Raw genomic sequence first — 15,098 nt, forward strand, 5'->3', positions numbered from 1 at the left:
ATAGCAAGAAATGGCGATGATGATACACCATATGACACAGTTGTTAGAGTATACTCTTTCATTTCTTCTCTATCATCAGCTTGCCAAAAAATCCGTTGGAAGTCATGATGTTTCCTATTCAACGAGATATTTCTATACATTTGTCTAATATCACAAACAATTGCCACCTCCTGAGATCGAAATCTCAACAATAGACTTGAAATATCTAATTGTAAGCTGGGCCCAATGTGGAGAATCTCATTCAGTGAAGGACCATTTTCAGTTTTCATTGAGGCATCAAAGACTACCCGAAATTTACTGATATTTCCATCCTCTGTTATACGACAAATACAATGATGAGGAATGTAAAAATTGTATTTTGTTTGGTTGACTGGTTCGGGTGCTAGCACCATGTGCTTTTGTTTCAAATAATCCTCCATAAACTCATTATACAACTGTCTCAATACAGGATTTTTTGATAACCTACGTTCCAATAGTATAAATCTTTTCAAGGCTAATTCTCGACTCTCATTTAATAATTCTGGTGTTTCCTTGAATGGTAATTCTACAATGTATCTACCAGTATTCGAACGACAAACAGTTGTTTTGTATATCTCTTCACAGGCCATTTCACTTTCCGATAATTTTTTTGTCATAGGTGGCTCTTCTACGGCCCAAAATCGCTTCAACAACTCTTCTAAATTAGAATTGGAATACGTGCACAGATTATTTGAGATAGTACCTCTCCTCTGATACCTTACCCATCAGGCAGTAGCCCCATACAGTTTCTAGGGCAGATGGTGTACCCGCTGGACCAATCACCTTTCTTCCAGTCAGAATGAAGGGGAAGTATTCAGCACCCAATAAAATATCAACCTCCTCTGAAAGGAAAAATTCAGGATCTGCTAGATCCAGTCCTTCAATATGTGCCCAGTACGCATTTCTTATCTGATTTGTAGCTGCTATCTTGTTGACTACCAATGCGGTAACTTTTAATGAAGGGGAGTTCGGTGTTTCAAATTCACAGTTAGTGATTTCATCTGCTACTTCCAATTTAGTATCAGATAATCCATAGATTGTCAAGCTATGTGTTCTCTGCACCACTAAACCCAGTTTTTTCATGCATCGCCTTGTAATAAATGACTCGGTGCTTGCACTATCCAATAATACTTTGACCGTTTGATAATTGCCTTGATTATCTCGAACTTCCATTCTAACAGTTGATAACAATACTACGGAATTCTTTACATTCGAGAAAACCTTCTTAGCTGAGTCAGTAACAAATGTTTGATGGCCTTGATCAGTGGTGTCGTGCACGTCTACCCTGCTTATTTGTTTATTACCGGCCAATGTGTTGGTGTTTTCAACAGGCGGCTGTCTCGGCTCTAAATGGAGGAGCGAATGATGATGCAAATTACAGTGACTGCACGGCTTCCTTCTTCTACAATCTCTAATAAAGTGCCCTGACAATAAACAGCATATACATAGTTTCCATTCTTTTACACATTTTAATCTATCAGATGGTTTGAGATTCAAGAACACTTCACAATTTTCCAGTTCATGAGAATTATTACATTCAATACATTTCAGCTCGTCCGATTTCGCTTTAACAATCATAGCTGAAGTTTTGTAATTTCCCATAGTGTGTTTCGATTTCCCAAACTGCTTACATGAGGAGGCTTCTGATGATGTAGATGACCCCAATAAATCAGTGGATTTAGTAGCCTCCAAAATAACAGCTTCATCATTCAAAAATATTTGGAAGTTTTTCAAATCAGATACTGTTCCATTTCTTAGCAGTCTCTGCCACTTCTCTCTCAATCCTTCAGTCAGTTTTTTACGTAAGACAAATAATAACGGAATTGACCAGTCATTAACTGAATGACCAATTGGTTTTAGTGCTGCAATATACTCAGCTAAATGAGTGATGAATTTTTGTAGCAAGTCTGGTTGCTTATTAACTGCTGGCATATCAAAAATTGCTTGCAAGTATGTGTCAGTCAGCTTGTAAGAGTCATTGTAGCGATTCAATAATATTTTCCATGCCTCAGCATAATGATCACTTGTCAATGGGACTACAGAAATGGCTGACAGTGCATCGCTTTGCAGACCGAAGATACATATGTTTTTGTATGTCAGCAATTTGACCATTATTATGAACCGTGGCTTCAAATAAATCTTTAAATTGACTCCAAATTTTCAAATCGCCGTCAAAAGTCATTAAAGGAAGCTTAGGTAGGGCTACTGACGAGATATATCCAGTTGTAGGTGAAGAAGCTACATTGGAAGAACTAATATTCAAATTTGTTTGAGTAGATGGTAAGGTTTCGAGAATAGCCTTGACATTGAAATAAGTCTCATCAAATTGGCTCATCAAATTTTCAAGCTCACTTGTTTCCAATTGAGGATTTTGTTTGTTATAGTAGCTCTGCATCTTATCTATTATATCATTGAACTCCACCTGGTGGTGATCGATATGCTCACCCATAACTTTCAATAAATTCTTCATTTTTTTATTTTTCAGATCTTTTTCGACAGCTTCAGCAATTTCATTAATCTGTTTTATTTTACAAATTAATGCATCTCTTTGAAACGTCAAGTCTTCGATAACACCCATAGTGAGGCGATAACAGTGAGCACTCGTCGAGAGAGAGAGTGAGACAAAGAACCAAACAAGAATAAGAGGGAAAACACGAGAGCAGGCAACACAATGGAATGAACAATGGCTAGCTTATCTAATCATACAAGCCTAGCCAGCACTTCAACTTATGCTCGGTAGAGAATGATCGGTTGCGAGGCTAATAATACCGTATCAATACTCATTGGAACAAACAATAACTGCTCTTAATAACAAAGTAACGACAATAATCAATGCAAATAACTGCAAGTATCCTTTGAAAAAAGTAACAGTTCCAGTTACTCTTACAGCTAGATGACATATAAGTCTTTCTCCACTTATCGACACGAACTTGGCAGTCCAGCCTTGTGGCGCCAATGCAACAATCTTACGCAATAATACTACGACACAATTATTTACGACAATATTACTTGTTCTACTCAATTTCCAACTTAAATTGAGCCCAAATTTCTAAAGAATACCACAACTAAACCGTATCTTCATCTATGACGACAAAAACAAGCCATATACACAGCAAACCAAGAATAAATAGGCATAAAAAACGAAAAAACCTATTAGACAATATTTCAAACTTATGTCCTATTCAAATTCGATTAACAAATTAATCCCGGACGGTTGGACCACGTTTAATTCGACAGAGGCTGGCTCAAACAGCACTCTGGTTTGTGGACTGTATCAATTACATTGAGAACTTTTGGGGGTTGTCTGGCATCGGGTAGCAAGTTGAACAATTTAAATGGCTAAGTGCACAATAACATAGGCCTACCTTCATGTCCAAATCCTCCTTGCTTCTAGGATCCCGGGTCCAGATCACAATACGAGATGAGACGACACTTGTAATAAATCACAATAAATCAATAGATCACTTTGCAAAAATCGACATTACGAGAAGTGAGCTGTTCGGTTGGCAGGCAAATGGCAACTGGCGCGATTATGCTATATGCATCACCCTTTAATTGCCCCCTCCACCACACAACACCAGACAACAAAGAGGAACATTGATAGAACGTCCAAACAATAGTAATGAAACAAATACAATGATATCAATTACAAAAGAAATATTCAGAATACAAAGCAAATAAGTTACAAAATCAATATTCATCAAATTACAATATCAAATTACTTATCCACTAAATTAATCAACTTCTTGAATTTTTCAAAAGTTACATGAGTAAGAGCCTTTGTCATGATATCTGCTATGTTATCTTCAGAACTAACCTTCACAATTTCTACAGTTCCATTAGAAACATTTTCGTGTACAAAATGATAATGTACTTTAATATATTTTGAATTTTCAGTAAAATTACCGTACTTGGCTATGGCCACAGCACCAGAATTGTCTTCATAGATTTTAACTGGTTTTTCAACATCTTGAAAAATACTAACTAACTCAATCACCAATTTCAATTCAGTTACTGTTTCAGACAAAGCTACATATTCAGCAAACGTGATTTAGTTACACTACCTTGTTTCTTTGATTCCCAGAATACAACGTTTCCATATAACCTAATAATGTAACCAGTAGTTGATATTCTATCTACAGAATCTCCTGCCCAATTGGCATCAACAAAACAATCCAAATCATCATTTTCATTATTATTATTAGAAGTAAGACTTTGATTTTTAGTCAAATAAAGTTATTTCAAAACTCTCAATGCATATTTGAAATGAGTTTCATTACAACAGTTTTGGAATCGACTCAAATAGTTCACACTGTAACTTATATCTGGTCTTGTACCTGAACTTATATACAACAGATCACCAATTAAATTTCTGTACTTTAAATCAGTATTTTCATCTGCTTTCTCTAATTTGAGATTAACTTCCATAGGAGTACTATACAGTTTGGAATTGACAATGTTATACTTGTTTCCCAATTGTTCAATATATGAAGTTTGATTCAGTTTCATTTCATTGTAGTCATACTCAATATTAATCCCCAAATAGTTTTTTACTTTACCCATATCTTTCATCCTGAATCTATTTGACAGTAATTATTTGACATTATCTATCTCTTGTTTGTCAGAGCCACAAATCAAGATATCATCTACAAACATAATCAAGTAAATCTTTACGTTGTCCTTATCCATAACATACAAACAGTAATCATGCTTGCTTCTTTCAAAACCAATCTGTCTAATAAAATCATCAAAACTCTCATACCATGCCCGAGGGCTTTCTCTTAGACCGTACAAAGATTTCTCTAATTTACATACCTTATCAGTACCATCTTCATAACCATCAGGTTGATTTACATATATTTCTGACATAACTTTACCATTTAGAAAAGCAGTTTCAACATCCATTTGTTCTACAAATAAGGCTAGTTTACAACAATAGGAAAGTAATATTTTCAATGACATCATTTTAGCAACTGGAGAATATATATCATCCACTATCTCTTTCTGTTGAAATCCTTTAACAACTAGTCTAGCCTAAAAATTATTGTTTGATTTTTTAGTAAATACCCACTTAACATCAAGTATTTTTTTATTCTCTGGTTTGTCAACCATTATCCAGGTTTTGTTTTCACTTAATGATTGCATCTCTTTATTCATTGCTTTAATCCAGCTTTGCGATTCATCAGAATTTATTGCTTCACTATAACTAACAGGGCCAATACTGCAAAAGTTTACATCGAGAGAATTATTATATAGATAGTAGTCATTCAGTTTCACTGGAGGTTTTCTATTTCTCTGAGGTTCGGTTTCTACTGAGGTAGAATCTGCAACATTATCCTCACCTGCATTATCCTCACATTTACTTTCTACAGATTCTGTTTCATCATTGAAATCAATACATTTTACATTTTCTTTGACTATATCAACATGCCTAGCAACTATGATCTTATTGTTCAGTAAAACTCTATATCCTACATCACTATACCTAACAGTATTCCTAACTCAGCTTTCTTGTCCCACTTTGAAATGCGTTTAGCTTCTGGGATTCTAACAAATACCCTACTACCATACAATTTCAAATATTGAATACTTGGCTTCTTGCCAAATACTATTTCATATGGGGTCTTTTTTCAATTGTGTTTGCCAATGTCCTATTCTTGAGATAAGCAGCAGTACAAACTATTTCTGGCCAAAATCGTTTATGAACTCTAGCTTCTGATAACAAACATCTTGCCATATCCATGATAGATCTATTATGTCTTTCAGCTGTCCCATTCAATTCATGTACATATGGAGGGCATGCATTTATTACAATACCTTTCTCTCTAGCCAAGTCAAAAATTTTGGAATTAATATACTCTGTTCCATTGTCACATCTTAGTTTCTTAATTTTCTTACCAGTAAGGTTTTCAATTTCATTTATATAGCTTACAAAACAATTATACACTTCACTCTTAGACTTAATTGTATACACCCTACCTAGCTTACTGTAATCATCAATAAAAGTAAGAAAGTACTTTGCACCACAATATCCAGTAGTAGTATGTGGTCCATTCAAATCAGTATTTCTAGTATTTCATTAGCTCTAGTTCTACTTTTATTGAAAGGCAAATTGTGCATTTTATTTTCAATACAGATCGTACATTTCATGAATTCATTACCCAAATATTTAGGCAAACCTTCTACCATCTGATTTTCACACATGTTTTTCAGATAAATAAAGTTTACATGTCCTAGCAAACGATGCAGTTTTCCTTTTAAACTTGGATCTACAGTTTTGTCAATAACTTCTGAACTATTTACTCTACTCTCTTCACATTTAATAGTACTGGTCATCTTATACAAATTGTCAACTTTCCAGGCAATAGCTATTAGAACATTTTCTTGGTTGAACATTTTAGAATTATTACCACAAGAAATAATTTTATGCTCATTGGTAATCTTTGAATAGCTAATTAGATTTCTGTTCATGTCTTTGACATAATACACATTTTCCATTTTAATCTTTTCCTCTCTATTGAAAACTTTGAAATCACTTACTACAGTACCTACTTTTGTTGCTTTTAGAATTCTACCATCACCTACCTTGACATCAATTGGATTTTTTAATTCAATACTCTCATAAAAATATTTTCCGTTATTAATGACATGATCAGTACAGCCACTATCCACTAGCCACTCTATTTTTAACTTTTCTAGTGAGTTACTCACTTGGTAGTTTTCAAGTTTTGTATTTTGTACTTCTACATTGAAGTTATTCATTCCTGTTTTATGGGATTTTTGTTAGGATGAGCCAGGCCTTCTTCTCGGCTGCCAGTTGTTGTTGTCTTTCTTCTGCCAACAGTCTCTTTTCAGGTGTCCTTGTTTTCCAAAATTGAAGCAGGTCCTTGTTTCTTTCTTGAATGATTTCGGGTGTCCAGAATGTTCCACTGTATACGCGTTCGAGTTCGGTTGATTGTCTCTTGTTTTAGTGTTCATCAGGGTAATTTTGTTTTTCACGTAGTCCACCGTCTGGTCTTCTTCTTTTAAAACGTCAATTAAATCGCCGATGTATGAGTAAGAGTCCGGTAACATTCTCAACATATAATTGAGTTTTTCCTTTTCCGTGACCGTCGCACCTGTGCTTTTAAGTTCGTTTACTGTCTTCTCAAAATCGCTGAAGAATTCAGTTACATCACTGTAGTCCCTCAATCTTAATTTGTCAAGTTTATTCAGGCACACTATCTGAAGAGCGGTTGATTGTTTGAGATACATCTGGTCGAATTTCCAGTATTATATCATAAGCAGTTTCAATATCGCTAATAAAATCAAGTTGCTTGTTCGTGATCCCACTATAAATGTAGTTAATAGCTTTCACGTCCATGGTTAACCATTCGCTGTCATTGTCGGATTCTTGTTTAGGTCGAGTTACGACAATTTCACACTTTTTCATTTTTAGGAACATAATTATAAAATTTCTTGGTGGCCATCTTGCTTGGAACAACAACAATCGATAGTACACATTCGATATGTATGTATGATACAACTTATCGATATTACAACGTTCGGTATTGATACCCAATATACAAATCTAATACCCCGTTATTTTGATATAACATTCTCACTCATTACAACATCCCTTAATTCTAAGGGAAGTAATATTTATAAGAGAAACATATTTTGGCAATTTTATCATTTCTTTATTTCCTTAATTTTTTGGCAACATAATTTTTCTCGAAATTTATTTGGTTGGAGGTTGGAGGGCCAGTCAATGTAAGTTGAGACAATTCACTTCCAGTAACAAGATGAAAAATAATGTAATATCAGTTATTTATAAAAGAAATCAAGAAATTCATATAACAACTAGACAACATGATTTTTTTCTCTACTTAATATAGATATAAATCTAATTAGGCTAATAAAACAATATAAAAATCTTGTAGTACCCTTTATTTTTCAAAAACTTTAAGATAGGTAGTTCAATAGTTGAAAAATAAGTTTCAAAAATTAAAGGGTACAAGATTTGTATATTGTTTTAATACAGTTTTTTCGGCTATACTCGGCTTTTGTCGAGGTAGCCATGTTCCACGCTACCATGGGTTCACTTTGCGTTGACAGTAATCCACTTGTCAGCTGATTGATTATGAATAATTCTATAGCAATGGTTTACAAAACGTCCCACGGCTTGGGTTGCTTTTCGTGGATTAGCGTGGGTCTATTTTGCGGCGGGCCTAATTCAAGGAAGGAATACATTTATTTGTTTATTCTCTATTAATTTTTCATTCTCTTTTTCAGACTGATGAACGTGCCAACTCCACTGATACCTCACCATATTATTTGTTTCACATAGAGCAATCCAATATTTTTTATACACTTATGAAGTGTTTTATCAATTAGCATAATAAATAATAAGACTATTTGAACAAACAAAATAAACACTTGAAAAGTAATGTTGTCTATTTATGTAAAGATTTTGTCACATTTTAAACTCTGAAATTTTTTTATATAATTTCATTATAATTCTCATAATGTGTAATAGATTGCATAAAATTGTTATTAAAAACTCTATTTACTAAATACCTTGTCTTGAGTTTTTTTGTAATTTTACCTGTGTCCGTTAGGCTGTACGCTCGATGTCGATTTTGTTTCTAAAGGTGAGTACAGACTTATGCATCAAAAACAAGAGCATTATTCCACTCTATCAGCTGATGATATGTTCGACATGTCAAATGGTTTTTTCTCCATGAGGGGAAATGGTTCTCGTTCTACAAAGTGTAGCTCTCATCATAATAAAATTATGAAATTAATGGTAAATGTCTGAATGAGAACCGGAGAAAATGTCATAGCACACTCTCAATAAATGAGAACGGACATGCATATTTCAGGGTAACAATGATCTCACCAAGACTGAATATTCTTCATAATTAACTATTCTAAAATTCACTGCCGCATCTGTTATTTCCCTTGTACTGCTGTAATATCCATTGACATTAGAAAATTCAACATTGTAAACTTCAGCTCGAACATTTTTTGCTCCTGAATTATTTTCTAGAGTATTCTTGTGGAGATAGATGATTCTGTTATCAGATGGGCAACCATCATTGAATCGTCGGTCCCGGCTGATAGTCGTGAGGCTCATTGACGACGTGAAATGAATACATATTTACATATTAGGCAAGATGGAACTTCCGCCAGGGCTCCCCACCTATAAAGCCATTCGATTATAATAATTAACTACATAATTCAAGATTTAATTTACGAAAAAAATGATACCATTATTTCTAAATATTATTTGAATTATTCTGCTCCTTATTTCATCTTATTCTCAACTATTCTATTGACATGATGAGAATGCAATTTATTATTGATTATTGAATGGTACTTGCACAAATCATTGATTACAACTTTCATTTTAACCTTTTAGTTTGTTCATCACAAGATATGGATTTTAATAATTGGAAAAGGGTAAATATAGTTTTGGTTTTGTAATTAGTATGGCAAGATTTAGTTTATCCTTTTATATGTCTTGATTATAAATGTAGGACAATAAAGTAAGAATTTTATTCACTCGAGAAATAGTTGGATACTCTTGGCAATTCATTGATGACTCACTTTGAGAGGTCCAGTAAATTAGTAACCCTGGCGAATTATTTTTTATTAGATTAAATACAATTACTTGTGGAAAGAATAACAGGCTCAAACCCAAAACTGTTCCAATTCCAATTTGAACACATTGTGAACACATTCTCAGTCCAAAAAATAGGTTATGAGAGCCACATTTTAAATAATGAACAATTTACATTAGGGATGGGTATCGATACATCGATGTTCAAAAACATCGATGTTTCAACATCAAACATCGATGTTTTTAACATCGATGTTTACTGTTCGATGGTTTTACCTAGACATCGGTCATCCGATGTTTTTTCCAACTAAAAAGTAAAAACAATTCTAATTTTTTAATTTGATACAAGTTTTTTTTTATTTTTTTGTTTGAAGAGGATTATCTTGAGAGCAATAAGCAATAGTAACAGAATTACAATCATTATCTCTATCATAGCAAGGAAAAATAACAGGCAAGAGATCAGTGGGCAGAAGACGAATATCTTGGTTGCGCAACTTAAGGGATTGGTTCCAGTGTACATCCAATGACCTATTCAGAGCAGCTGTAAATAAAATTAAAATCGCCATCATGATAGCCAACCTCCGCCACGGAGACAGTACATGAAGAAGAAGAAGAAGATCTCTATCATATTTAGTGTAGTATTCTGTTTAGTGTTTTTTGTGAATATAGATCACTCTTGTGAAAGATCTCGCATAAGTTTTGATTTCCTGCAGATTGCTATTCTTATTTTTCAATCAGGCTCTCTGTATTTTTATGTGAGACTGTTGGATACTCTTGACGATTTACATTACTTCTGTGGCCCGTGTCAAGGTTAGATAGTTAGAATTGAATTTAGAATTGAATAAGTTTCTTAGGATTCTTCGTTTCTTAGGAAGAAAGAGTTTTTTCTTACTACAATTATTTCCTCAACATGTGTTTAACACTAATTAATCTAGCTCTGGAAAAGAGGTCCTCGTATTGTAAGGAGTGCAGATATCCATATAAAAAAACTTAATCCATTTTCATTTCCTAAAAAATCTATCAGGTATTGAATGAATACGATATGAGTATCAATGATTGCTAAAATTAGCTTAGGGTGAAATTTCAAGACCGAATCCTCAAGGATATCCCGAGAGGTTTCAGACTAAACCATGAAGATGACAAATCTTGTGAACTAGAGTTGATGTATCTTTCTAGTCACAACCCGACTTCAATTATTCGAAAGACTGTTACTTGAATACCACAAGTACAAAATTGCTGTGATTCCAGTTAATAACTGTTGAGATATTGGAACAATAGCTCCAGATAAAATTGTAGTCACTTTAAAAACTCTTTTTGTGCTCTACAATCTGAGATCAGGTATAGCGATCTATCTCATATTCCAGGTACACCTGGCAACAATGCTCCTTGTATTGTGAAACAATAGGTGTAAAACACCTAATTTTCAGCTTCAAGCATCATCACCAACTACATTGTCCTCACATTGATATTTCGCACAACGACATAAGTTCTTGAGAATCACCCGTAAGATACACTTCATTTCAGTATTTCCTAGTGGAGAGGCGCGCTTAAGGACACCTCAAGGATCAAAATTTCAAACACATAACTTTTGACACAATGCTCAGATTTCATCGTACTACACTTCATCATTCTCGGTTCGTCACGGCGGTTCAAAATCATGCATAATAAGTCAAATTCGGTCGAAAAATGGAAGATTTATTGTTGAGTGTACTTAAGCCCATATTCAAATACACAGAAAATGACCAATTTCTATATTCAAAGTTGCATGTCTTGTGAAATAGTTCTGATAAAATTTCCAAATCTAGTGAGAATGTGAAAATTGTCCCCCTCTACCCACTTCAATAAATAATACTTTCGATTCCAAAACAATTTGGAAGTTAAGATTTTAAAAATGGCGATTTCAGTTTTTACATTTTTTTCGTAATTTTACTGTTGATCAAGAGTTTCCAAAACGAGTCAGTAGCCTATATTCAAGAGAACTGAGAAGAATTTTTGCGCAATCCGCGAGAAATAAGGAAAAAATTTTGCGCAAATCCCCCTCCCCCTCCCCCCTCCCCCTCTGCGCATGCGCAAACTCCCCCCTCTCCTCCCCCCTTTCCTCCCCCCTCTCCTCCCCCTTTCCTCCCCCCCCTTTCCTCCCCCTCTCCCTCTCCCTCTCCCTCTCCTTCTCCCTCTCCCTCTCCCTCTCCTTCTCCTTCTCCTTCTCCTTCTCCCTCTCCTTCTCCCTCTCCCTCTCCCTCTCCCTCTCCCTCTCCTTCTCCCTCTCCCTCACCCCTCTCCCAGTGAGGACGAGGGGGAGGAAGAGAGACAGTGAGGGAAAAAATAATTTCCCTTTTTCCCTTTTCTACTGTCAAATTAAAGTGAATCCATCTTTCTACTGTCAAATTAAAGTGAATCCATCTTTCTACTGTCAAATTAAAGTGAATCCATATTTCTACTGTCAAATTAAAGTGACTCCATCTAATGTTATACTGACAGTGAGAGTCAACCTTGGAAGATATGCTCAAATTATTCTCTCAGTCAGATCTTAAGTCAGCATCATGAAGCTCTAAGAACCCAATTCAACTTATACTGACAGATTAAATTCCAGTCTAGTATAGATAAGAAACTCTTTTGTAGATGTGCTAAATACTGACAGTGAGAGTCAACCTTGTAAGATATGCTCAAATTATTCTCTCAGTCAGATCTTAAGTCAGCATCATGAATCTCTAAGAACCCAATTCAACTTATACTGACAGATTAAATTCCAGTCTAGATAAGAAACTCTATTGTAGATGTGCTAAAACCCTATTACCTCTTTTAAGTTTCTCGTTCTAGAGTTAGTTGCAAGGATCTTTAAATGCAAGGATATTACTTTAAATGCAACCCTAAAATCTTTAAATGCAAAGTGAATCCATCTTTATACTGAGTGAATACATCTTTATACTGTAAAATTAAAGTGAATGCTAAATGAGTGAATCTGTATAATGTCCCTTTTTCCCTTTTCTACTGACAAATTAAAGTGAATCCATCTTTATACTGTATGGTTTGCTTTCCACCCGACAGTTAAGAAAAATTTCACAAATTTTCTATGTGCTGTACAAACCGCAGGCGTTGCTTTTTAAGTGTGCTCTCTGAGAATATCTATAGTAAATTTAGATTATAGATAAGAAACTATAAATTTGAAGAAACTTAACTACTAACTATATAATCTACTATTTAGTAGATTATAGATAAGAAACTCTTTTGTAGATGTACTAAAACCCTATTACTCTTTTAAGTTTCTCGTTCTAGAGTTAGTTGCAAGGATCTTTGAATGCAAGGATATTACTTTAAATGCAACCCTAAAATCTTTTGAATCCATCTTTATACTGAGTGAATACATCTTTATACTGTCAAATTAAAGTGAATGCTAAATGAGTGAATCTGTATAATGTCCCTTTTTCCCTTTTCTACTGACAAATTAAAGTGAATCCATCTTTATACTGATTGGTTTGCTTTCCACCCGACAGTTAAGAAAAATTTCACAAATTTTCTATGTGCTGTACAAACCGCAGGCGTTGCTTTTTATATGACATCTCAAGTAATTGAAGCATTTAATTTGTTACAAAATTTGGTTCTCAAGCACTATCGCAGATCTATCTAGTGACTATCTATCTATGAGCTTGAATTTTTCTTTTTTCATCATGTTAAAGTCCATATAGGTAAATAAGTAAATGTGCTTAAATTTTAAACCATTTTCAGCAAATACTAAATTAAATAAGAGATTTGTTTTTTCCCCCAGCACTGGGAGATATAATTAACATTCTTACATTTTCTTTATTTGTAATTAATTTATCAAAGTATTCCAAAAATGGCTATAGATATCCTCAGACCTATATCACTGGGGGGTATCAGCTCTATTGATGTCTTAACAGAATGATCTAAGTTGATCTTTTACATTTTTTATCTGCAATGTCATACAAGCATTTCCAAAGTTCATCGGTATTTGTAACAATAGTTGAGAAATCATTTGCACTACAATAATGTAGATGACCTGTATCTAGTATGTTCAATAATTCGAAAATCTCAGATAAAATTGGAAAAATGTACATTTTCTGTTTTTGTTAACGGTAAATCATCGCCTTGGAATCCTGTTGAAAATTTAATATTTTTTGCAATAGAATCAAATTCATTGAATGAAATTGACATCAAGAGGCGAGTTAATTTTTGAATTTAGCAAAGCTAAAACACTGCATGACCTCGATTATGTTATGAACAATAATGTGCACTTAGCTGTAACAGAGTTGACTCTGAGGGGGCGTATCTCTTGATAAAAATGGACATAGATATCCTCAGACCTATATCACTGGGAGTATCAGCTCTATTGATGTCTTAACAGAATGATCTAAGTTGATCTTTTACATTTTTTATCTGCAATGTCATACAAGCATTTCCAAAGTTCATCGGAATTTGTAACAATAGTTGAGAAATCATTTGCACTACAATAATGTAGATGAGCTGTATCTAGTATGTCCAATAATTCGAAAATCTCAGATAAAATTGGAAAATGTGAGGGAAAAAATAATTTCCCTGAGGAAAAAATTCTCTACTATCAGATTAAAGTGAATGCTAGATGAGTGAATCCATCTTTATACTGATTGGTTTGCTTTCCACCTGACAGTTAAGAAAAATTTCACAAATTTTCTATGTGCTGTACAAAGCGCAGGCGTTGCTTTTTAAGTGTGCTCTCCGAGAATATCTATAGTAGACCGAGGCGTATCTAATTGTAGACAGACAACATGTACGAGCTTTATGCAATCTCAGTGCATGCAAGCAATAAACACACTGTAATTCCTTTCCGTTGTAGAAGAATCCATAACGTGCAAAGTTTCTTTTCTGAGCATTCGTATACATAGACGCCAATTTCATACTTTGCATTCGATTGTTTTCGCACAAGAAATTATTTGTTTGATACATATTTTTAATTTTTTGACACTTTCAGTAGGCAAAATTAAATTTTTAGATTCCTACAAGTTTATGTCTGAATCCTTGGAAGTATTGGTGCGTAATTTGGTAGAAAGTACAGACATGGAAAAGAAGTTGGGGAAAGAAAGTACATTGGAAAGAACTTCCTCCAATAGAATGATTTAACGCACACGCGAAGAATATCAACATGCACAAAGAGTGTTCTCAACATTCAATATTTTCATTACCTTTCAACTCAATGCTCGAACATTAACTCTGTGGGTAGATGACACAAGCTGATAAGTCATGATTTGTAAACTTTTCAGGAGAGCAATTTGAAAGTTTGGCATAGCTGCAAACATTCTATAATATTTTTTCTTACCCATTTTACACTAATATAATCAGATGATCCTCGACTATTTAAATAGTCTTACCCATTTTACACTAATATAATCAGTTGATCCTCGACTATTTAAATATCAGGGGATAAAACAATTTATTTAAATTAACTATTGAGAATTTTTGCAAGTGATGTCAGAGATATCATGTT

General features: G+C 34.1%; 1 protein-coding gene and 1 long non-coding RNA gene across 2 annotated transcripts in view; one reads left to right on the forward strand and one right to left on the reverse strand.

Annotated features, from left to right (window-relative positions):
• Positions 1-8,574, forward strand: part of LOC120354319 — a 27,535-nt gene extending 18,961 nt beyond the window's left edge. The window contains exon 3 of the long non-coding RNA XR_005572945.1: positions 8,293-8,574. This is a non-coding gene — a long non-coding RNA (uncharacterized LOC120354319). The remainder of the gene's footprint in view (positions 1-8,292) is intronic.
• Positions 1-9,729, reverse strand: part of LOC120354318 — a 23,223-nt gene extending 13,494 nt beyond the window's left edge. Inside the window, exon 1 of the mRNA XM_039441276.1 lies at positions 9,610-9,729. The gene's annotated coding sequence lies outside the window, so the exon portion shown is untranslated. The remainder of the gene's footprint in view (positions 1-9,609) is intronic.
• Between the last annotated feature and the right edge of the window lie 5,369 nt (positions 9,730-15,098).

Source organism: Nilaparvata lugens, chromosome X (assembly GCF_014356525.2).
Source record: "Nilaparvata lugens isolate BPH chromosome X, ASM1435652v1, whole genome shotgun sequence".
NCBI lineage: Eukaryota > Metazoa > Arthropoda > Insecta > Hemiptera > Delphacidae > Nilaparvata > Nilaparvata lugens.